General features: G+C 45.1%; 1 protein-coding gene across 1 annotated transcript in view; it reads right to left on the bottom strand.

Moving 5' to 3' along the window:
• LOC138510558 (serine/threonine-protein kinase MRCK beta-like) overlaps positions 1–25,214 on the bottom strand; it is a 2,015,755-nt gene that overhangs the window by 269,013 nt on the left and 1,721,528 nt on the right. The gene's annotated exons all lie outside the window — the stretch shown is intronic.

The raw sequence follows: 25,214 nt of genomic DNA, 5'->3' as shown, positions 1-25,214 counted from the left end.
CGTTAATTTAAAGCCACACACATTGCATTTAAACTGTAAAACTCTTGCATTACTGCGTTGTCCGGTTGCAGCAGTAACAGCCTTAAAGTTTATTAATTAAAATAGTCGTTTGAGCCAGATGGCCAGTTTTGTCTCCCAAATAAGGGCATAACTTCCAAGGCTGCTCTGGAGTTGGCTTTGAAGCCCCTCAGTTGAAGTTGAGGGGCGGTGTTATTTGCAATTTCACACCTAAGTGTCCTGGAATCTATTGTATCAGGGTCAAGCCCAGACACAAAGTCTGACGAGCGTGTGATATGCTTCCTCTTGGTCCATTCAGAGTTTCCAAGTGGATGGCCCTTTTTGGGGAAGGCCAATCCTGTTGCCAGCACTCAAATGTCCTTTGAAGCCAAGCAGGAAAACCTGTTTTGCTGGTTCCCCAGTACAGTAAATGCATTAATTTTCTTTTTAGTATTTTCTTTTTCTGAGCCAAAAGCAAGGCTGTTGGAATAAAACATTTTAGATTTCAAACAAAACCCCCCTCACATTTCTATGCAAGGACAGGGCCTTAACTACATATTTCACTTTTAAACAGCATCTTCTTTGTTTGCAAAAAGCAACCATTTTAAAACATGGTTAATTCTGGTGGGATGTTGTTAGGGAGAATTCTCAAAAATGTGCTAATTCCCTCCACCTTAGAGACCCCCAGTAACTTTGCTGGATTTTGAGGACTATTCTTTTTAACCTGGAGAGAGTGTGACCCTTTTTCCCACTCTCTCATGTATTTTAATGTGAATTCTACCTCTGTGTTTCTCTTGGTTATGGAGTCTAACCAACTCCATAGGCGTTATCTTTTACATTGTGTCACACAGCACCTTCAGTGCAGTGGCACAGGGAAGTCTTTTAGATTTCACAAGGTTTAAATACCTTCTCTGGGATAAACTATTGTTTCCCAGAGCAGTAAAGTGAAATTGACTTTACATAGCATTGTACTTGCTAGACCCAGCACACCCTATCTTGCACTAGAGTGCTGGTGGGGTTACATAGTATCCCCTGTGTCTAAATGCTCATGTAACATTTTTATGTTACCCTTTCTCCACAGAATGGCTGGTGGTAGTGGATTCGTCCCGAACTACCATGGTTTGCATTTACCGCAGCTGTTCGCAGCTCCGGTAACGCTAACCGTAGGAGCCATCTTTTTCAAAATGGCGCAGAGCCATCTTTGACAAAATGGTCCCCGGTCTTTGTTTTTTGCCATATCTTTGTGGAAAGATCCTTCTAGAGAGTTTCTCTGCGCACCAAACCAGGTTTGGTCTCTTTGTTCATTTCGCCTTTGGAGGGGTTTCTGAGTGAAATCCGCCTCTGGCTCCAGAGTGTCTGGGGTAGGCAGGAAGTGAGGGAGGTGCCAGAAACTCACTGTGCTTAGTCTCCTAGGAGACCCAAATGCACTCTGTTGTGATTGGCTAGCTGACTGTCCGGCAAGGACAGCGTCTCTGCTGTGTGAGTGACAGCTAGGCTGGAATGAATGGGAGAGAACTGAATAAAAGGCGAGTCTTTTGGTTTGGAAGGCAGAGTCGACCACTGGACGAAGGAACCGAAGAAGAGCTTGAAGAGGATGCCTGCTGCAACTCCTGGACCGTTGGTCTGCCTGGTGAAGCCCTGCTGCAGTGCCAACTTGGCAAGATTGCATCGACAGAGAAGCCCCTGCAAGGACAACTTCTCCCTTTGAGTTGGTGGGACCAATCAACTCCAAACTAAGCCACCTGGACACCCATCTCTGAGCTGGTTGAATTTCCTCAAAGTTGCTGCAGGAAACCATATAGCCAGGGAGAGGGACACCAGATTGTGTGTGTTACTTTTAAGCTGGCCTAAAGCTTTTTGAAGATCCTCCGGACTCCCACGAAGCAGGACTGACCAAGCCTGAGCCCCCTCAGCAGAGTGTGGGACCCCAGAAGCAAGGACAGTCCACCTTGACAGCCAGGAACCGCGTTGTTGCTATTTGCGGTAGCTGAAATGCAAAAAAGCCACTGAAAGTGAAGTTTGCCGGTTGCGGGTTTTGGCAGTCCCAGTGCAGTGCAGGAGTCCTCTGACGTCCCCCCTCTAGTCCCCACGACTGAGGCCCAGGAACAGTGAGGTCTGCAGAGCTGCACAGGAACAGACGTCATCAGCTGCATCTTTTCTTCTTTACCAAGGTACTGTAAAACAACTCTAAGAGAACTTACCTTTTACTGTAGAAGTGCTTGTAACTTCCACAACTCACAAGTCTAATCAAGCTTGTGGCCCTACATTTGATTCTTCTTTTCATCAAAGACTCCTAAGAACTTGTGCAAAGTCTTTTCCATTAACTTACCAGAAGTGCTTTATCCTATTTAAGACTTTTGCACATTGACTTTGGCTTAGCCTATTGAATTGAATGACTCTTCTAGTGAACTCTGAAAGTATCTGCACTGCTTAAGAATATGTGTGGTCTCTTGTGTTCTAAAACCTTTGCATTTTACCTACTTTTAAAGAGTGTTCTGAATGCCAACAGTAAGACATTAATGTCCCTGGCACCCTTGTTACTGAAGCCACCTGTGGGTGTAGGTTGTGTTTGTGGGCCATCCCAAATGGGGCTTGTCTGATTCAGAAACTCAGAGTGTACAGTATTGAAGTATATTTGTGTGTTACTATTACATTGCTCCCTTCTGAAGAAGGCTTTATAACTGACTGATAAATACATTAATAATTGTGTATGCAAGAAACCTTGAGTGTAAGAGTTTATTTGAATACCTGTAACTGTGAATCTTTGTGTTACTCCACTAAAGCTCACATTTCCCCTTTTGAGATAAGCCTGGCTGCTCAACACACTACCAAAACTGTGTAGTACAAGCTTATACCAAAGGTTGGGTTGCCTATACCTGTAGTCATAGTTGTTTGTAGTGTTCCCAGAGGGTACTGCAACCAAACTTTGCCTAACAGATCTCACTTTCAAACGCGGCCTTCTTACATTCATTTTCGGAATATTTCCAAAGCCCCAGTCATGTTTCTAATGCACAAGCATCTGTCCAAATAAAGATCCCTTGAAAATGACATATGAACAGATGGTATCCAGTCATTTTTTCGAAAACATAGTTTCGAATGACAAAAGTTTCGAAATAAAATGCATCGAAAAAATGCATTTTCTTTTGTAGTTAAAGTTTTTTTTTGTTTTACTAAAATGGGTGTTAAGGGGTAAAAAAACAAGGGTTGAGGGCCCCCCCTCATTCATTTTTTTTGTTTTAAAAATCTTTTTTTTTTTAAGCATTTTTTTTCGAAACTTTGCCATTCGAAACTATGGCATTCAAAATTATCACTATAAACCTGCACAGATATATAGAGTTTCTTTTGAAGGGTTTATCTCAGATGTTTTGTAGCAAAAAGTCAAGCGTTTTTCCGTATAGCTGGGAGTAAAGTTGTTTGTGATTTCACAGATTTTGCCTGACACAGCCTATCATTCAGTGAGAAATGCTGTCTTTTGCAGGAGCACAACCTGAATATGGCTGGGCATAGCTGGGTCTCACTGGATCAGGACTGTGTATTATTGAACAGATGAAAAAGGGCATCAGGCTCCATCATTTTAATGCAAAATACTTCTTTTTTCATAAGAAACTTTGGAACTAGCAGCCAGCAGCGCTGCTTTTCAACTCTCTTCTTTGGTGCACATCAGGAAACACACTGGCAGCCTTTCTTGGCGTGTTCCCGGTTCCATCTTGCCCTATATGTGCTTGGCAAAGACAGCGCAGCCATTATTTTGGTGACTGCAAAACACAGGTTTTAAGGTAAGGCAATAGTGCTCAACAGTGCCAGCACGGCCATTTTGCTGGTAACTGCTGAAGTGCAGATTGGTGATGGAGGGGAATTCCGCTGGGTGGGTAAATGTACCCCACAATAAAGAACTGTCAAGGAAGAACAACCCATACCTGAAATAAACAGATTATGCCTCATATAGTCAATAGTATCAAGTGGAAATACATTGATTCAATGGGTCATTATAAAAATGACTCAAATTATGGTGGAGGAAGAGATTTTGCAAATTATACAAATTGAGTATGCATTTGAACGTCCATTATGTGTCTGGTGGGTGTGATTTTGTACCATTATGTCTGATAGTCTATGTCACATGGATGGGACGGCAGTATAAGATCAAGCTTGCGTGGTCCTGTTATGCCATGCCCCCAAGATGTACCATTAGAAAGTTGAAGCTCATTGTGTAAAACCGTACATAAATCCAGAGGCGTCTGTGCTCAGGGCCTAATGTTTTGGGAAGGGCATACTGTTTTGGTTTTCTGACCCATTTCTGCATAGCTGTATGGCATAAGACCTTGTATCTGCCTTTGCTGCCTGACTCCCTATAATGTTATTTGGTGATGCAAGTTTATATACGTCAGTTACCCTATTTATGAATGCATACAGGTTCTGGTAGGGTTATGTGGATAATATAAGTAGAAATTACAAATCACATGTCCTGTCACATTTCAAAGAGATACAATGCACTAACACTCACTTCTAGAATCTGTGCTATATGTGGTGTGCACTTTCATATATGACCCACGTCAATATTGAAATGGTAAACCAAAATAAATTAGCAGAGGCACTTATAGGCTTTGGGTTAAGGTCCAGCTGTTTAGAAAACAGGAGAAGCCGAAGGATTACCTGGGGCCTTTTGAGATCGGCCCTTTTGAAGGCCAAGAGAGGGAGGGGGCGGAAATGTGGTCCTTCCAGTTATAGGCCAAGGGGAGGAGGGGCCCAAGGTGATCGTACTACATTTCCCCTCTAAAGATTTGCTCAATTTGTCTAGCCGCCACCACTCACTTAAGAGTGGGAGTGCCCCAAACACCCCAGAGACCAGAGGGGGTTAAGGGGAGGTTTGTACACCCAAGATGAAAGATCATATAGGGATCACTGAAATATTTAATATATAATAATTGACACTGACAAGCAGCAGGAGGAAGAATCTCCTCCGATGCAGGGTTTCCCCCTTGTAGTAACTTACTTACTCTTGAGCCCAAATTGGCAGGTGCTGACTTACAACCACCAGTGTCCATTGAGGGGCTGCATCTTGCTCTGAAGGAGGTTCTAAAGGGGGAGCTGTGCCCAATGGAACTTGCAGTTGAGAAAATGGGAGATACTATTGTCACGATGCCCGCTCCCGGGGAGCCGGCTCAGGCCCTGCGTCCCCGAAAGCGGACATCAAGTCCACGGGGAAGGTCCCAGCAACCCCTTATAGGGGCCCTTTGGACACGGTCCTGGCGCCTATGGCGCCAGGCTCATAGAAAACGTCAGTCCTGGCGCCATAGGAGCCAGGCTCATTATGAAAGTGTTTGGGTGCACTTACCTGATGCAGACCATGCTGCAGAACCCCGGCCTCCTTGAGGCCTGAAAGGAACTACTTTACCTGTGGGACTCATTTACCACCCGGGCGTGGTCGGGGAAGGATACATACCTGATTGGAGGAAGGACACATTCTAGGAACTTCTTCCAAGGCTATTTAAACCACACCCGATCAGCCACACGTGCTTCGCATTGTTCTGCATCTAGCAGCTGGACGCTCACCGTGTCTGCTCCTGCATCTTGACTTCTGCCACACCTGCCAGCATCCTGAATCACCTGCAAAGGAAGGGAACAAGAGAACAGAAGAAGGAAAAGGCCTCATCTGCTAAATCTGCATCCAGAGACATTTCGCCGACAATCCTGAAAAGGAAGACATTTATTTTTAAAAGCACATCGCATCGATCGCTGCAGCGCCGCATTCTACTCACCTTTACAGGGAGCCTCCATGTTCAGCAGCGACCATCCGGATTCGCAGTCGCGCCCCCGCGCCTAGGGAGAAAAAGACAAGAACAAAGGTGAGAGAAAGAAGGGAAAAGGGAAGCTAAAACTCCATGTCAAGACTTACCTGTTGGGTCATTCCCTTTTCATTTCGGGTCCGCGCCGCATCCAGGCATTTTCGGACCCCGGGCCCTAAGGGGAAAAAGACATCAGCGTTAATGAGTGAATGAAAAGACATTACCAAAACACTCATTAAAGACTTACCTGATTTCCACAAGGATTTCACCGCTCACCTCGGGTCGGTGCCTGTTCCCCGGCATTCCGTACCCCGGCCCCTATGGGGAAAAAGACATTAGCATTAGAACATTAATGCATGGACACAAGGGGAACCACTTATAGAAAAACTTACCTGGAAGCCAAGCAAGTTTGGTTCTCACCCATCCGAAAATCCAGTAACGTAACTGGATACCAACGCGCCCCTGCATCAGAAGCAGGATGGAGAGCTCGTCCTTCCAGACCCTAAGGTGAGACGCTATGGGGAAGTACAGAAGGGTTTTGAGGAGGGTGAGAGGGGTAAGTGGGAGGCCGATTGCATTACCCCGCAGACAGTTAACCCCCTATTCTCACCTACAGAAGGATACTTCTGCGAGTCAGACAAGCCAGATCTGGGGCCCGGTCCAGTCCGTCTTCCGAACCCTGCGCATCACCTTAGACGAGGTCACAGCAGCGCGAACCAGGCCAGCGCCCCCGTGGGTGTCAGGTGAGCGTTACAACTATCACAGAGTGCTTCCAAATTGTAATAAAGGACTTAGCTTCCATTAAAGAAAAGGTGGCATTGTTATCCGGTGTGAGGAGCCCAGAGTCGATAACATCTGTTACTCAAACTGCACTGAGCAAACCCCCCACTAAAGTTAATTGCCAGCCCGTGCCCCTCTCACAGGGTGCACCTGTCACCCCCTTAGTTAAGATATTCTAGGGGGGTAAATGGGAGAGGGAGTTTTGGTGAGAGTGGGCCTCGGTGTCCGAGCGGTTCAGCCCTACTGTTGGCCCGTAATAGGCATGAATGTGTGAAACCCCAAGTCGGGCCCTTAGGGCCTAAGCTGGCTACTAATTTTATTCACAGTGGATTGGGTACGGTGAACACCCCAGCGTGGCTCTCTGGCCCTAATGCTTGCCCTGTGGGAGTCCCTGTGCCGGAGAGAGTGGGCCAAATATGGAGTAGGCAATTGAATTTTCAACAGACTACTGAGGTTCATGCCGACCATATGGGTGCCCCAATATTGAGAAGACAGGACCACAGGTGGGGTAGACAAGCACATTGAACCTCTGTGGAACACCGAGACAACTAACATGGCCCTCAGTGACACTACATAACTTGGGCCGCCTGCGAGGTGCCCTAGAATCACAGGAATCCCTGACTAATAAAGTGATTCCCTTTTTTAGAAGAGGGTGTAAATCCATAATCAGGGGCGATATAGCTTGGTGTGAGAGGTCCCAAATAAGCACTCAGGGTGATGAAAAGATTGCGGTCTACAATAAAAGTGAAAGGCTGGTCAATGGCCTATTGTCTATTGAAGTGAGAGCCCACCCCCCATGGGTTCTAGAATTGTATTTAAGTCAACGTTTGTGAGCAACAGGGATTCTGGTCACGATTTTCTCCCCCCACCTGTGGTGTGATCCTTCTTCCCACGGCACAGAGGCATGTGACATTGCATAACAACCAGACCAATATGGATCTAGAGGAAAGAGATTCACATGATGTTGGTCCAGCCCAAACACGCCAGCCTGAAAGAAGAGAGATCAGCATTATTTCCTGGAATATAGTGGGACTTAGGAACTATCTGGTGGACCCGACCTGGTGTGACTTTAGCCGGGGTCATGATATCATCTGTTTCCAGGAAACCTGGGATACACAGCTAACCATCTTTCAGGGTTATGAGGCCTTTCGTGTACCAGCTGGGAAGGGTCCAAAGGACAGACCTTTTGGGAGCATAGGCACTTGGATTAATACCCCTCTTGACTACAAGGCTGTGAATATAGAATCTGGCTTCCCTGATCTCCAATATATAACTTTAATGACTCGGGGTGCTAAGCCCTAAGCCTGTTTATTTTGCCAATGTGTATAATTGAGTAACTAAGAAATCCCTAATGAATATTATTGATGTGGCTGGGCAATTGCTGGAGTCAAGAATAAAACATGACAATATCGTTCACCAAAATCTTGTTGGTGGGTGATCTAAACCTTCAGGTTGAACCTTTAGTGTATTTTGAGGGTGTCTGGGATGATAGCTCAGTGGCAACGTGCTTTCCTTAGAAGCAAGAGGACACAGAGCACCACAGGTTCAATTCCCGGTCCGCGCTTAAAAACCTCTGGGTATTAAGCACGTTATAAGTAACCAATCATGAGAGTACAGGGAACTTTTTGGTAAAATCACTCTTTTACCTCCGCGACTTGAAATCCATAAACCAATCTTGGTAGTGTCGCAATGGTGCGTGCAGGAAAATGGAGACAATGACTTCCCCAACTCCGTTAGTAAAAAGTGAAAAAGGAACCTGCACACATCTATACTACTGCGCCACAGTTTGATTTCAATGACTAGAGCTTGTTCATATATCGAAAATCAATTTATTGGTAGCCCTTTGCGATAACAGGTGTTTCGACACAATCCAAGTCCCTTCCTCAGATCAGGGCAATGTCTCTTTGTCTGATTTCAGGTAATGCAACAAAAATGAACATAATATGCAAAAACAACAATTAGAAAAAAGACCCCCAGTTGGGCCACACAGATCATATTAATACCATATGTGTTAGCCAAAATAAAGAAAAAGTAAAGAAAAAAGAAAACTAAATAAAAAGAAAAAATACATTTTTAGACATAGAAACATTCATTTGCAGTGAATCAAATCACATCCCATGACATTGCATAATGATAAACAACAATAATGCGAAGATTTTGTTTTTAAAGAAAAGTTAAATCATACCATCCGGCCATCAGGTTTCCTTTAGAAATGGTTAAAATGAAAGTGAGAATAAAGATTTTTGGAAGGTTTTACGAAAAAGAAGAAAAAGAAAGGAGGGAAAAACCGTTAGGTGAATATCCGGTATTGTATTAATTGTAACATTGGTAAGAACCCATATGGGCAATTCACGCTTACCCATTAGCTAACTTTTCAGCTACACATTAACGTGGTTGAAGATTGAGTCCCATCAGACACTTCTGGGAATAGAAGTAAGAGATCATAATTACTATACCAGTTCGTATATTTGGTTTGCGCCCCCTTAGTTTCCCCTGTGCCCTGGTCAATAAGGGCCGGACATGTACCAAAACAATTGTCCAAACCCGTGTGCGCAATTACATGTAAGCGCATGTTTATTGAAATCTCGCATTTGCTTCCATGCGTTGCCGCTGGGCTGTGACATAATTGGTTTAAGTTACGTTAAGTTAAATATAGAATGAATGCGCGGTTTCGACACGTGTGACTGTGTCAAACCTGAGTGTTCTAATGTTAGAGCTAGGGGCAAAGACGGAGGAGGGTTGTGGGGGGCGGGGAGAGGAAATAGGTTTCCGCCTGCAGTGCGGACCCATCGCTAATAGCTGCTATTGCCTACCACGAGAGGAAGCCACAGTGAATGCTTGAAACAAGCAGTCCTGGGACTCCTTTCCCGTAGTGTGCGACAAGGGAAAAAGCCTGGATGGCAGAAAAAACCCTTGCAAAGAATGAAGCCAAACCGGAGTCTTCCAAGGATAATGATAAAGCGTAGTCTGTAGTAGTAGAAGAGTAGGTTTCCGGCTAATACGGATTTGAGGAGGAGGATGACAAACGATGATGGCAGAAACAAGGCAGAAAAACGCCTTGCTAGAAGGAGTAGTGAGAGAGACTGTAGCCGGCGGCAAGATAGAGCCGCAAAAGCTGAAGAAGGTAAAGCAAAAGGGGAGAAGGGAGAGAGAGAGAGAGATAGAGAGGAAGAAGCCTCGCTCGAAACTAGGAGAGGCGAAGGTAAAGGCACGGACCAAGCCGTGTAAGGGAAATACTAGCGTTCTCACCCAAAGCAGGAAAACAAAAACACTATGGGGGTTGCAACGCAGAGATTGCCGGGAGTGAGAAACTGAAATACTTCCCGGCGACGCCATGTTGCCGGAGAACTAGACCGCGGCTGCACGTAAAGAAAGCAACGTGCTGGAACTACGATCTGCGCCGGAGCCTCCAATGCGGAAGTATCCGCCAATCGGCCCGGCTGCGCATGACAGTATGCCCCCTCACAAAGCGAACCCCCCCAGGCTTACCCGGAAAGCACCGATGGAACCCAGTCAACAACCGAGGGGCATGAATGTGGGAGACTGGTTCCCAAGAGTCCTCCGACTCTGGGTAACCCTTCCACGAGACCAAGTATTCCAATCGTCCCCTGTAGAATCTGGAGTCACAAATAGCTGAAACTTCGTATTCCTTCGTACTACCAGAACCCTGGACCTGCAAGCGGGAAAGAGATCTTAGGTGAGGGTCCGGAAAAAAAGGTTTAAGAAGAGAGGAATGAAAAACAGGATGAATGCGACTGAGCGCGGGAGGCAATTTCAATCTGAAAGCGACAGGGTTGATCTTAGATAGGACAGAAAAAGGTCCCAAAAAGCGAGGAGAAAGTTTGGGAGGGTGAACCCATTGAGGCAGAAATTTAGTAGAGAGCCACAGCTTGTCTCCCTCTTTCCAATCGGGACAGTCCTGCCGACCTTTATCCGCCTGTTCCTTGTTCCGGCTTCTGCTTCTTTCGAGACTGAGTTTTGCAGTCTTATGCGCCTCCGCAAGGGACTGAAGCACTGCTTCCGCAGTGGGAGAGTTCGTAGGAGTTGAAACCACGGGAAAAATGGTTCGAGGATGCACTCCATAAGTGCAAAAGAAAGGGGTAAGACCTATCGCGGAATGTGTAGAATTGTTATACGTAAACTCCGCGGTGGGTAACAGCGACACCCAGTTGTCTTGATGTCGGTTGGTATAGCATCTCAGATATTGCTCCAAGGTGGCATTCAGTCGTTCTGTCTGACCATTCGACTGAGGGTGGAAACCAGATGATAGAGCTCTCTCCATGCCAACTCTAGTACACAAAGCCTTCCAGAAGTTTGAGATGTACTGACTACCTCGATCGGAAATGATCTTGTCCGGCAAGCCATGTAGTCGAAAAACATCTCGTGTGAAGGTTTCCGCCATCTGAGTGGCAGTTGGTAAGCCAGGCAGTGGGGAAAAATGTGCCAATTTTGTGAAAGTATCTATCGTTACCATAATGCAAGTGCAGGATTCGGACTTGGGTAGATCCACAATGAAATCGGTAGAGATGAGACCCCAAGGGCGTGTAGGCATCTCGGGTTGAGTCAGCAAACCTAAGGGCTTGCCCGATGGATACTTAGCTCTGGCACATATTGGACAGGCCTTGATGTAATCCTTCACTTCTCCTTTCATTTCAGGCCAGAAGAACCTTCTCGAAATTAGTTCAGTAGTGTTCTGCACTCCTCTATGACCCGAGGTAAGTGGATCATGGCCCAAATGAATGATCTTCTTACGCCAAGGGCCTTCTGGAATGTACAGTCGGTTCTCGTAAAACACTAAACCCTCCTTCTCGATATATTTTCCTCCTCGTAGCTTAGAAAGATTCATCTTTTCGGAAGCCAACGCGGTCTTAACATCTTGAAAGAAAACATTGACAAGTCCCAGAATAGTGTTTCTTCTGAACATAGTCTCTCGAGAATGAGGGGTATAGTCTCCAAGAACATCCTTCCTAGATAAGGCATCTGCGACTTTATTCGAGGAACCTGGTAGATAGGTAATATGAAAGTCGTATTGGGCGAAAAAATAAGCCCATCGTGCTTGCCTTGAATTAACACACTCCATGTTCTGTAATGCCTTGAGATTCTTATGATCAGTCCTAATGAGAAAAGAATGACGTGCACCCATCAGTAAATGTCGCCATTCTTCACAGGCCAGCTTCATGGCGAGTAGTTCTTTCTCCAAAACCGAATAGTTCAGTTGGCTGGGAGACAAAGTCTTTGAGAGATAAGCTACTGGATGTTCTATACCATTGTAGGCTTGAAGAAGAACTGCCCCTATAGCCAAGGCAGAGTCATCGGTCTCTACGATGAACTGTCGGTTTTGATCCGGATGTCGAAGAATCGGAGCGGAACAGAACAGTCTTTTTAAGTCCCTAAAACCCTGTTCAGCTTCGGGTAACCATAGGAACGGCCCTGAATCTTTCCTTAAGAGTCGCGTAATGGGAAGCACTATCTCTGAGAAGTTTGGGATGAACCTCCTGTAGAAATTTGCGAGACCCAGAAATCTTTGTACTTCCTTAACACTGTCCGGGGAGGACCAATCGAGTACAGCAGTGACCTTGTCGGAATCCATGGAAATTCCTTCTTCCGAGAGAACATATCCAAGGTAGTGAACAGAGGGGGCTGCAAAAACGCACTTCTCGGGTTTGACCAGAAGTTTGTAACGTTGTAGACGCTCCAGCACTTGAGTAACGTGAAGGATATGGGATTCCAAGTCGGAGGAGTATATCAAAATATCGTCCAAGTAGATGATGACAGTAACCAGTAACAGATCGGAGAATAAACGATCCATAAATCGTTGAAAAATGGCCGGGGCATTCACTAATCCGAACGGCATTACCTTGTATTCGTATAATCCGAACGGGGTGCGGAAGGCCGTCTTCCATTCATCTCCCTCGGCAATGCGAAGCAAATGATATGCGTTCCGAAGGTCCAGTTTAGTAAAGATACTGGCCCCCTGTACCCCCTCTATGATCTCAGATATGAGTGGCATGGGATAGCGGTCTCTGATTGTAACTTTATTTAATCCTCTGTAATCAATACAAGGACGCAAATCGGTGGAGTCCCTCTTTCTGATGAAAAACAATGAAGCTCCTGCCGGAGACTTGGAATGTTGAATAAGGCCGTTTTGCAAGTTGGTATCCAAGTATTTCCTTAAAACTTGCCTCTCGGTTTGGGTTAAAGAAAACATCCTGCCGAAAGGAACTAAAGCATTACTTTCCAACTCTAAAGAGAAATCTTCAGGCCTGTATGGGGGTAGCTCCGCAGGTATCGTCTCCTTGAAGACCTCCTGATAGGGTAAACAATAATGTGGTAATGCGTGAACCCCCACATGATCACTTGTTAACACCTTCGAAGTCTGGGACTCCCCATGGAATGGTGCTGAGAGGCAATGTTGTCTGCAGTACATAGATGAAAAACTCAACTGGTTGCTAGTCCAGTTTACCTGAGGGTTGTGTTTGCGAAGCCCGGTAACTCCTAAAATTATAGGAAAGTGCGCGGCTCTAATGATGTCGAATTTGAGCACTTCTCTATGTTGGAAGATGGTAACTCCTAGTTCTTCTGTGGTATGGGTTATCAAACCCGATGAGAGTGGAGATCCGTCTACACCCTCTACCTATTGATCCTCTTTGCGGGCTACTCTATGAAGGCCCACCTTCTCTGCCCAAAGAGTGTCAACAAAGTTTCCAGCCGCCCCCAATCCAGGAGGGCTAGGGCATCTATAGATCTTCCCCGGGATTCAATTTGTACCGGAATAACCATCAACCTGGAATCCTCCAAAGTGTTGGGAGCTGAAATGGAGAGAGAAACATAGGGACTGAACGGGTTGCAAATTGATCCTCGGAACCAAGTCCCTACTGGCGCCGAGGAAGTTCGTTTCCCTGTGACTTAGTTGGAACCACCGGACAATCTTTGAGCTGGTGCTGTTCAGAACCACAATAGGCACACAGTCCCTTTTCCTTTCTCCTTCTTCGCTCAGCGAATGTAAGCGGACCCCTGGTAGCTCCGATCTGCATTGGCTCTTCGAGGGAGTGGGAGGAGGTGTGAGAAGAGGACGTAGAAGCATTGGATGTATGAGGGCTTGTTGATACGCCATGTTTGCGGCGTTCTGCTCGGCGTTCGTGAAGTCGATATTCAATCTGCAATGTGGAAGATAGCAGATCAGTGAAAGTCGGGGGGCGAGAGGACCGGGCAAGCTCGTCCTTAATCTCTTCTCTTAGGCCCCTTCTGAAGATGGTGTACTGGGCTTGTTCCGGCCAACCTGCTCCTACCGCCAAAGTCTTGAATCGGGATATATATGTTAGAATATCTGAGGACCCTTGCCGCACATCCAACAAATCCTCACATGCAGTAAAGGTTAGTTCCGGTCTCTCAAATGTCTGTTGCAACAAGGCTTGAAAGCCGGCGAAGTCATGTAATATGGGGTTAGCACTGATCACCAATGGCGTAGCCCAAGAAAGGGCGTTACCAGTCATATTTGAGATCAAAAAGCCTACCTTGGATTGATCGGTGGCAAAGGAACGAGGCCGAAAAGTAAAGTACACTACACAAGCCTCCATGAATTCTTTTAACTTCTTTGGTGAACCATCGAATTTCCCCGAAGGAAGCGACATCATCGGTAGTTCCGCAGTCGAAACCTCCCGAGTAGTGGCAAGTTGGCGTAGAACCACGTTTTCCGCCTTAACCGTCTGTAATTCTTGTGACAGGCCATGAACTGCCTTCCAGAGTTCCTGGATCTGTTCTTCGGCTGACATTGTTTTCTCCGGGCGTTGCAATCTGTCCAATTTCGTCTCCCTCTCCTCACCACTCTCCTCACCTGATCGGTAATCCTCCAATTCTTCCGTCTTGAGATGCCGACGTGAGCAGAAATCTCTCTTCGTGGTTGAAGATACTTGCCTACCACGAGAGGAAGCCACAGTGAATGCTTGAAACAAGCAGTCCTGGGACTCCTTTCCCGTAGTGGGCGACAAGGGAAAAAGCCTGGTTGGCAGAAAAAACCCTTGCAAAGAATGAAGCCAAACCGGAGTCTTCCAAGGATAATGATGAAGCGTAGTCTGTAGTAGTAGAAGAGTAGGTTTCCGGCTAATACGGATTTGAGGAGGAGGATGACAAACGATGATGGCAGAAACAAGGCAGAAAAACGCCTTGCTAGAAGGAGTAGTGAGAGAGACTGTAGCCGGCGACAAGATAGAGCCGCAAAAGCTGAAGAAGGTAAAGCAAAAGGGGAGAAGGGAGAGAGAGAGAGAGATAGAGAGGAAGAAGCCTTGCTCGAAACTAGGAGAGGCGAAGGTAAAGGCACGGACCAAGCCGTGTAAGGGAAATACTAGCGTTCTCACCCAAAGCAGGAAAACAAAAACACTATGGGGGTTGCAACGCAGAGATTGCCGGGAGTGAGAAACTGAAATACTTCCCGGCGACGCCATGTTGCCGGAGAACTAGACCGCGGCTGCACGTAAAGAAAGCAACGTGCTGGAACTACGGTCTGCGCCGGAGCCTCCAATGCGGAAGTATCCGCCAATCGGCCCGGCTGCGCATGACACTGAGCTGATTCAAAAGTTCAGGTTATTTTAATATAATGAGGTTAAACCATCTGGAGATTATGTGAATTAGCTAACAGAGGAGTATTAGCTCCTCCGGGTGCATTCCGGGAGTTGTGGTCCTTATAGTGCTCCTGGGTCAAGGCAAGCTTACAAATGCCATGTTATGTATTCCATACCCTATACTGTATGTCGTAATACAAATATCCTGATTAACGAACGTGTTTGCTGTTGAACTACTTAGTTACGATTATTAGGCATGTCTCGCTGCTTTCCAAAATAGAAGATAGAGAAGTTCGAAATGTATTGTACTATTAAGCCGAGAGGCTGTGAATGTTTGGGCATGACTCGCTATTTACCACATTTGGATGAATAGGGATGTGGGTGCAATTATCATATTCCAAGATCCATTATTCACCACTTAACAGCATTCACTCTTGAATGCATAACCTCATAAAAATGGGACGTTATTCCCTTTTGACATTGTTTCTTAGAATATCCGTGCCCCAACCCTATTTTGAGGCTCGCTAGTCTCATTGTCTAAAATGTTCCCTTGTCTGAAGAATCATAGGAAGTATGACATTTCATAATCTGTGTTAAGGCCGGTTTCCACATATCTGAAAAAGTTAATAAGTTTGGCCTCCTCCTGGCGAAGCAATAGTTCCTGATTGCCTCCTCTGCATCCCAGTGTCACTTTTTTTAAACCAATGAATTTGATGTGTTGTTTGTTGTCCATCTGGTGGACGTGCTGCCAATGATCAGCAAGGGGCAGATTCCTGTCCTGGCTTCCGATCACTGCCAAGTGTTCTCTGATCCTGAAGCAGAGTTCACGCATTGTACTGCCAACATAGATTTTCTTGCAAGTGCAGATAATTGCATATATGACATATTTGCTTCTACAGTTTATCTGTTCTCGTATCCTAATTTGAAATCCATTGTCGGCTTTAAAGACGTCTGTCCTAGATGTCGCATGTTTACACATTGAACAGGTACCACATTTTCTAAATCCTGGACTGGATTCTTTTAGCCAGGTCTCATTTGCCACCTTGTCATCTTCGGGTAGTAGTGAAGGGCTGATGTTCTGTTTAAGGGTTTTGGATCGTCTGTAGATTATCGACGGGTGGTCATGTATAAGTGCCCCTATATGGGGGTCCAACTTAAGTAAGTGCCAATATTTTCTGAGAGATTTCTTAATTAACTGATTGTCTGCACAATACGTGGTGATGAATTGCACCTTGTCAGATGAATTCGGTTAAGTCCGTTGCATCAATGTCTGTATTCTTGGTGTTTTTTGTGCTTTGTTATACACAGTTTCAATACTCTTTCTTGAGTAGCCTCTGGCTTGGAATCTTGTTGACAGTGTTTCACATTCTTCTTGGAAATGTATTTGTTCTTTACAGTTTCTCCTTGCCCTGATTTACTCCCCTTTCGGGATATTCCTTATTACCGGTTTATGATGACAACTTGTGGGATGTAGTGTGGAATTCACTTCTTTCTCTTTCCGGTATGTTCTGGTTTTGAGATGTTCTCCTGAAACGTAGACTTTCAGATCCAAAAAGTTAATCTCTGTCTTACTGCAAATCCCTGTGAATTCAATGTCCAGCTGATTGCTGTTGATTTGAAGTCTGAAAGTTTCCAGTTCTTGTGGTGTGCCATTCCAAATGAAAAGAACATCATCTATATATCGAGTCCATTTGATGACGTGTCTGTTGTAAATATTTGTTGTGTAGATTAGCTGGTCTTCAAACATGCCTATTACAAGGTTTGCCAGTGCCGGTGCATATTTTACTCCCATGGCCACTCCCCTTTTTGTTTGAAAACAATGTTATTGAAGGTAAAGATGCTGTTGTCTAGGGTGGTCATGAGCATTTCTTTGAGCATGCAGACGAACGAACGGGAAGTGTGATGCAGATTCTTCCTTAAAAATGTAGTCGACTGTGTCAAGGGCAAGATCATGTCCAATAGACATGTAGAGGGCCTTGACATCCCAAGTAGCAAGATAATATGTAGGTTGCCAGTGAATTCTTTCAATGATATGTATTGCTGCAGTTGTATCTTTTAAGTAGGCTTGTGCCAGCTCGACTTTGGGTCTTAAAATATTGTCAATGTACTCTGATAATGGTTCAGTGGCCCAACCTATTCCACTCAGAATTGGCCTTCCTTTTGGGATAGTGTAAAAGGCCTTGTGTACCTTGGGAAGGAAGTAAATGGTTGGTAATATCGGTTTCGCAATGAACAAAAATCTTTTTTCCTCATCTGTGATGAGGTTCTTTCGGTACCATCCGTCAATTGACTCCTTAAGTTCTTGAACAATACTGGTCTTAGGGTTACTTGTCAGAATTTCATAACAGTTCGGTGTGTCGAGATGATTTTGAGCCATCTTTATATAGTCCGTGGGGTTCATAACAACTATATTTCTGCCTTTGTCGGCTTCTTTAATAACCAGACGTCGATTGGTTTTAAGCTTGTGGTGTGAGATTCCCCCGTTCTGTCTGTCTGTGGTTACTCCCCTGTTTGTCTTGGGTCTTGTATAGGTCTTTTGTGACTGATTTATAAAAAGCATCTATCATGTTGTCCGGAGGTAGTTGTGGTAGAAATTTGGATGTAGGCTTGAGTTCTTTACTGATTATGCTAATGGGTAAGATTGTTAATTCTCAGATAGTTTGATGAATGGGTTCCTCCAGTGACCTCAAGAGGTGGATGTTCCCTAATTCCTCTATTGTGACTTCACTTTTTTCCACTGGATCCGAAGCTAGTTTCACTTGTTCAACTTGAGTCATAAAGAATTTCTTAAGCTTTAGTTTTCTCACAAATTTGAACAAATCTATGTGCACTTGCATGGGTTCCATGTAGGCAGTCGGTGCAAATGATAGTCCTTTGTTAATAAGAGAGATTTCATCCTGAGTCAGTTCTGTGTCTGATAAGTTTATCACAAGGTCATTCATTGACTCTTTTTGGCTGCTGCCCTGGCTCCTGCTCTCGTTAACCTTCGATAATCTTCGAATGTATCTGGGTTGCCTGTGTCTCTGTGGCCCCCTCCTTCCTCTTCTCCGAGTAAAGGTTGTTTCTTGTTTGGAAGGTTCATTAACTGAAAACGGACTTGCTTGGGTGTTTGGGTCCTGTTACCTTTTTTAAAGCTCCTTATCTGGTTGAGGAAACCTTTCCCTGCTCCGGTATCTTCTTCTGTTGCAAGTGGTTCTCCTTCTGATAGTTCCTCAGCATCCAAGCTTGCAGGTGATGTATTTGGTGTGCTTTCCTTGGATGATGATGCAATAAGATTGTTATATTTCTCTTGAAACATATATACCCTATCTTCCTTATAGTCCCTCTCGTCTCTGAAAAATTTCCGTAGCTTCCATAATTTAATATCGTCCTGGTAAGCGAATGCCTAGTGGTGACTCCTGGAAAGCTCTACTTGCACTCCAAATTAACACCTGGGTTTGAAGATTACCTTGATTTTGTTGTCCCTCCGCTGGCACGTGATCTTTATTTAAAGTTCACATTGCCACAACTGAACTTGGCCTACCATACATCAAAATGGTACCCTAATGAGAATGACCTTTGCCCAGTTTGTGGTTTTCGCAAGGAGACGGTGCCCTACTTTTTGTTCTTTGGCCAAGGTTACAGGGTTGGTCGAGGTAAATACCTTAAAACAATATGTAACAACTATGGTATTCGCAGACAGGCATGGCGCTGAAATTATTCAGGAATAGTGAGGATATGAGTATGGTCTACTGTATTGCAAGCTACGTGGCCCTAGCTTGGAGAGTACAGGGGCAAAACTATAAACAAAGGAAGACTAATGTGTAAGCTGCCATGGATTCTGGATCTAACTTGGGTATTGAATGAATGTGCTTTTCTAAAGTAAATGGGAAGAAAAGGAGGATAGGAAAAATAAGGGCCAAGCATGTATGTTTATCATGATGAACTATGAATTTTATGGAATTTTATTTCATGCTCGCCTTGATTCGTAAATCTTGGGAATAGCTGAAGGGGTAGGCTTGCCAAATTAAGTATCAAGTCAATAATTTGAACGTGTCTTGTTCTTGTTCTTTGTTGATTCTGTGTATCATATGAAATGATATTTCTGTCTCCTTGTATTTTAAAAATATCATGGTGTAATTAAGTGGTACTTTTCTATTATGTGTGTGTGCTTTTATGCTTGACGTTCTTGACGAAATAAAGCTGATTGATGATGATGGTTAAGGTGATTAGAGTCCCATCCACATAATTGGGAATAGCACCATATAAAATACAGCACAATACTCTTAAGAGAAAACAGAAGCTCCATAATGAACACTGGGCATGATGCAGACAGGGTTGAAAAGAAAAAAAGAGAGATGGAAAGGCGTGCTGTCCAAGCAAGGAAAGGAAGAAGTGGAAGGGTGGCCAGAGGATGGAAGGCAGTGCATCATGGTAGAAGATCTGAAAGGAGCCACGGATATGCCATGGACAGCCACAGACAGCAGGAAGACTCTGCTGGACTTCGCCTGGGTCTTGCCCTGGATATGGTTTTAAATAATGCCTGGGTTCCTAGTGGGTGGCGGGACCAGAGAGGGGGCATGGCCACGAGGTGTTTGGAGAGTGAATGTGCCACATAGAGCTGTAGCAGAAGACAAACTGTAACGGCCAGACGGTTGCAGGGAAGGTTGGTCCAGGCTCCCTGTCAAGATAAGCAGCAGATGACAAATCGTGGTAAGCTGGTGAGTCTGTTAGGAACCAGCGTCCTAACCACAGTGGAAATGGTGCCCCATAAGGCACAAAGTGCAGGCTCTGCAGCACAGCACCACTGCAGCAAACCTACACTCTCCAGAGCTGCAGACAGCAGGGGTGGACTTTGCCGGACTTCACTGGGGCTTCCCCTCGGATGTGGTTTTACATAATGTCTGGGTGGGGGTCAGGGCCAGAGAGGGGATATGGGCGCCGGGTGCTCAGAGAGCAGAGGTGCTGTATAGAGCGGTAGCAGGATGCACACAACAACACCCAGAAGGTTGCAGGGAAAGCGGGACCAGGCTCTAGGTTGAGACGATCAGCAGATGACAAATCCTGGTAAGCTAGTAAGTCTGTCAGGAACTGGTGTCCAAGCCATAGTGGAAATGGTGCCCCAGAAGGCACAAAATGCAGGGAGCACAGGACTATTCTAGCACAACCCGAGTCAAGATAGCCACAGACAGCAGAGAGGACTTTTTCAGATGCTACTGAAGCTTCACCCCGGATATTTACATAATGTCTGGGTTCTGGGTGGTGGTGGGGCCAGAGAGGGGGCCTGGCTGCCGGTTGCTTGAAGAGCAGAGGTGCCAGGTAGAGCGGTAGCAGGAAGCACACCGCAATGCCGAGGTGGTTACAGGGAAAGCAGGACGAGGCTCTAGGTGGAGACCAGCAGCAGGTGGCAAATCCTGCAAAGCTGGTGAGTCTCTGAGGGACTGGCATCCCAGCCATGCTGTAAATGGTGTCCCAGAATGCACAAAGTGCAAGCCTGCAGCATAGGACCTCCCTAGCACAACCCCAGCCCACACAGTTGCAGACAGGAGGGACCTTGCTGAAGTTCACTGAGACTTAGACCCCAATGTGGTTTTTTAAATGATGTCCAGGTTCCGGGTGGGGCAAGAGAGGGGGCGTGGCTGACACATGCTTGGAGAGCAAAGGCACCACTAGAGTGGTAGTAGGAAGCACACCATAATGCCCATATGGTTGCAGGGAAAGCTGGACCAGGCTCCAGGTCATGAGGAGCAGCAAATGAGAAATCCTGGTAAGCTGGTGAGTCTGTCAGGAACTGGCATCCCACACACGGTGAAAATGGTGCCCAAGTAGGCACAAAGTACAGTCCCTGCAGCACAGGACTACTCTAGAACAATCCCGGTCCACACAGCCGCAGACAGCAGGGGGAACATTGCTGGGTGCAATTACTGCTATTGCTGTAGCAGGATTTGTACCTTTGTACAGCAGGGGAGGTTTTTGCCGGATGTAGTTAACGCTATTTACCTCAATCAAGGAAAGAAGCAATCCTGGAAAGAAGCAAAAGGAACAAGGCCACCTGATCTCATATAGACTTATCTCCCTGACAGATGTCTCTGCAAAGCTATTTGGAAGTATTCCGGGATTACTTATTTTAGAATGGTCTACATCCACAAAGATTTTATGTGAGACTCAATATGGTTTTAAGCAGATTGTTAATCTACATGTGTTTATCGATACACATGTTATTGGGAAAAGGTGCATCTGCCTATTGCTTTTATGGACTTCATTATGGCCTGTGGCTGTGTGGTCAGGAACCAAGTTGTGGCAAATCCTCAGGAATCTTCAAATTCCATTTTATATGCTTATAAAGTTGAAATTGAATCATCTTAGTAACATGGCACGGGTCAGATTTGGGAAGACAGGGAAATGTCCTTGCATTTTCATGGCTAAGGATGCTGTGAGACAAGGCTGTACACTGGGTCCACTAGTATGTAACATATCTTACTTCATTGATTACTGTATGAAATGGACTGACTAATGATATCCCCAGAGTAGGGAGGAGACACAGTGCTGTTTTATCTTACGCAGGTGAGACTTAGCATGAACTCCTTGGGCCCTTCAAAAATGAATACATTGTTATTATGATTGTATGAGCGAGAGGGCTCTCTGTAAATGTGAGGGGACCAATGTTATGCTTCTAGGTAATAGGAACCTGAAAGATGTAAATTTTTTTAAACCAGGCAAAAATACACTAAAAACCCTCACCTACCTGTAGGTTAAGCTTTCAGATAATCTTTTGTGGGGTACACACATACAACCCAGAGTACCAGAAAGATGCACACCCCTATAGATGTCTTTAAGTTGACAGATTATTTGAGGTCAGCCGTTGAAGACAATGAGTAAAGTCTATGAAGCCAAGGTGAGGCCCATATTGACATATATTGCAGAAATGGGAGGTATGTGGACTCGTTGGCACTACAAATAGTCGGAAATAGTTTTTTAGAAACAAATTTTAACACTATTACTAGAGGATTAAAGTTTTGATTACTTGTAAGTTTATATACCCATTGGCTGATGATATGGTTGAAAGAAGGGATAACCGTAATACAACTTCTGCTTAAAGATCTACTCAAGAGTGGATATTGTGATAAAATCCCCTGATTATGTTCTTTAAAAAGGCAGTTGGAAGATATACAGAGAATATGCAGAAATTCAAAACACAACAATCAGACCATATATGGCTTTTGCGCCGAAATCAGCAAAGTGCTGGTATGTTGATTGGTCAAACAAACCTCAACACCGAAATAATAAAAACATAAAGGAGATGAAAAGCACAGAACAAGAACATTGCTATTCTATTGTCTCTTCTGTGAAGACAGTAGAATCACTACTGCACTTCATTGTATTCTGTAGTAGGTATGAGGAAATATGCCAGAACACATCAATACCAATATTTACCAATATTTAAATCAATGGATTTGAGCCAGTGTCGGCCAGCTCTTTATTTTTTAGTAATTTAAGGAGATCAGGGAATTATATATATATATGTATATATATTTCATTAGAGCATGGGCAATAATGAAAACAAGTAAAATTGTATTTCTGAAAGCAATTCCCAGCCAAATGTATACATAGATACATTTAAAGAATATGGATTTTATATGTGCATGTTTCCTTTTAATCTGTTTAAACATCAATGGCCAGATTCTCAAAACTTTTTTTCGGCGCAAATGATGAAGCAGCAGACCAATTCACAAAGGGCATCTAACATACACACATTCAGATGCACTTTTTCAATCCTTTGTACATTTGAGCAAATCAAGGTGAGTTTCTGCACATTTATAAGTGCATCCCGAATTCACAAAAGGGATAAGCTTTTAAATGCGCAGAAATGGAGCACATGCCCATGTGCCCGTCATGCTGTTCTCTTTAAGTGGGACAGCCTCTGTTTAAACCACAACTGTTACACTTTTTTCTCGTGTTTCACAAAGATGGGCCTTATAACTGTCGGAAACGCGTATGGAAGGGGCTGGCCATCTTTGCGCTATTGGCCAGCCTCCCCCTGAAGTGCGCAGGTCACCTTGTTGTGTAATAAAGGTAATGACACACAGGAGGCTGCTGAGTTGCTGGGGTGTCTTCTTTATTCAATACTCAACATCAGCTTCTTAATTGCATGGTAAAACTGCTTCATATGAAATGGGCAACAGGCCCTGCAACAATGCTCCAAACAGTGAGTCTCAAGTCTCTAAATGCAAGCCTCAAGTTGGTCCAGTGGAGGAGCACATAGGAGCTGATGTTGCTCCATTCCTTCTCTCCGCTCCTTCTGCCACGCGGGAAGCGCAGGGGCGGCACTTCCGCCTTTCACGTGAGATCTCGCGAGACCAGGATAATTTCTGAGGTTTCAGATAATTTGGGGATACATTTGGCGTAATATTCAGTCAGACCTAGGAATGACCTCACCTGGTCTTTGTTGGTGGGTTTGGGAGCTTTGACTATTGCTCGCAGCAGGTTTTGCTTGGGGTTTATGCCTTGGTCTGATATTTTGTACCCCGAATACTCGACTTCTTGTGCCTTGAATGCACATTTCTCATACCTTAGTTTCACTCCCGCTTCTTGAAGCTTGGTAAGGACTATCTTTAACGTGGCATCATGTGTATGTTTGTCTGAAGCGTATACCAAGATATCATCCTGGAAATAAGACACATTCCTGATGTTCCGTAGTAGCACATCCATCATGCGTTCAAACGCTGAGGCTGCGGGTGATAAGCCAAACGGCATCTTCGTAAACTGATAGGTGCCAAACTGAGTGATGAATGCGGTCAATGGCGTGGATTCCTTATGTAACTGTATTTGATGGTATGCATTTCTCATGTCCAACTTTGAGAACACTCTGGCCTCCTTCATCATGAGTATTAACTCGTTGATGCTTGGCAGGAGGTAGCTGTCCGCGATTACTTCCAGGTTTAGACTGCGGAGATCAATGCATACCCTTAACTCTTGTGAATTTTGTTTTTTTATAAGCACAACCGGGCTCAGCCACACTGATGCTTCGATCTCCTCGATGGTGCCTTCTCTCTTCATTTTGTCCAGTTGGTTTCTGAGCGTGTCTCTTGCTGTTGCAGGTACTGGCCTTACTCTGTGTTTGACTGGGACTGAGTTGGCTTTGAGAAGTATTTTGTGGACGAAGCCTTTGATGTGTCCAGGCCCTTCCGCAAATAGCTTTGGATAATCCCTCGCTACCGGCGCTCCTCTGGAACTTACTGACAGTACTTGGTCCTCTGTGCTGGGATCCAGCTTAATTTTCAGTTTAGCCTGATCATCCCACCCTAATACTGCTGGGCCTTCTTGGCTGAAGTAAACTTTTGAAGTGGTCTCTCTTCCTTTGAACTTCACTTTTCCTTTGATGTAGCCCAGCAGGTCTATAGATGTGCCTCCGAACACTGTGGGCTTGTGCCGAGTGCTGAACACTTTGACTGTCTCTGTGCCCATCATCTCCTTGTACGTGCGCAGGGGTGTTATAGTTAGATCAGAGCCCGAGTCAGCCATGACTCTCGTTTCCAGTCCGTTTATTTTGATGGCACAGTGAGGCTTTTCTCTCATGGCCCGTTGGCTGTTCACCATTATCACAGTGAGCCTCCCCTATTCGTCAGAGGACGATTCCCTCTCCACGTAGTGTTCAGCATTGACAATGGTGATTTTTTTGTTTCGCCATCGGCACACTAATGAGAAATGTCCAATCTTTTTGCACACTGAGCATTCTTTGTCTCTTGCTGGGCACTCCTTGTCAAAGGCCAAGTGTTTAGTGCTGGTGCACCTGTGACATTTTAACGTTTCTTTCCTTGCCCATTTCCCTTCTCTTGTGTCACCGACCGGCTTCTCCTTCTTTGGACGGAAAGCTATCGCTTGTACTTCGGCCGGGCTGTGCCCACTGGCGTATTCTTTCCTCCTACCTGCAGTCTCTTCCACTGCTCTCGCTGTTTCGACGGCTTTCTCGAACTGCAGTTCTTTCTCCAGAATGAACTTGTCTTGCACCTTTCTGCTGTTGGTATGAATTACTAGCATGTCACAGATCAATTCTTCTGCGTTGTTTCCGAAGTTGCACAACGCCTCCAATTTGCGCAGTTTGGTCACATAATCGTCT

Source organism: Ambystoma mexicanum, chromosome 6p (genome assembly GCF_040938575.1).
Source record: "Ambystoma mexicanum isolate Mex_15411 chromosome 6p, UKY_AmexF1_1, whole genome shotgun sequence".
In the NCBI taxonomy this organism is placed as follows: Eukaryota; Metazoa; Chordata; class Amphibia; order Caudata; family Ambystomatidae; genus Ambystoma; species Ambystoma mexicanum.
The sequence above is the reverse complement of the archived record's forward strand: the minus strand, read 5'-3'. Positions and strand labels throughout refer to the sequence as shown.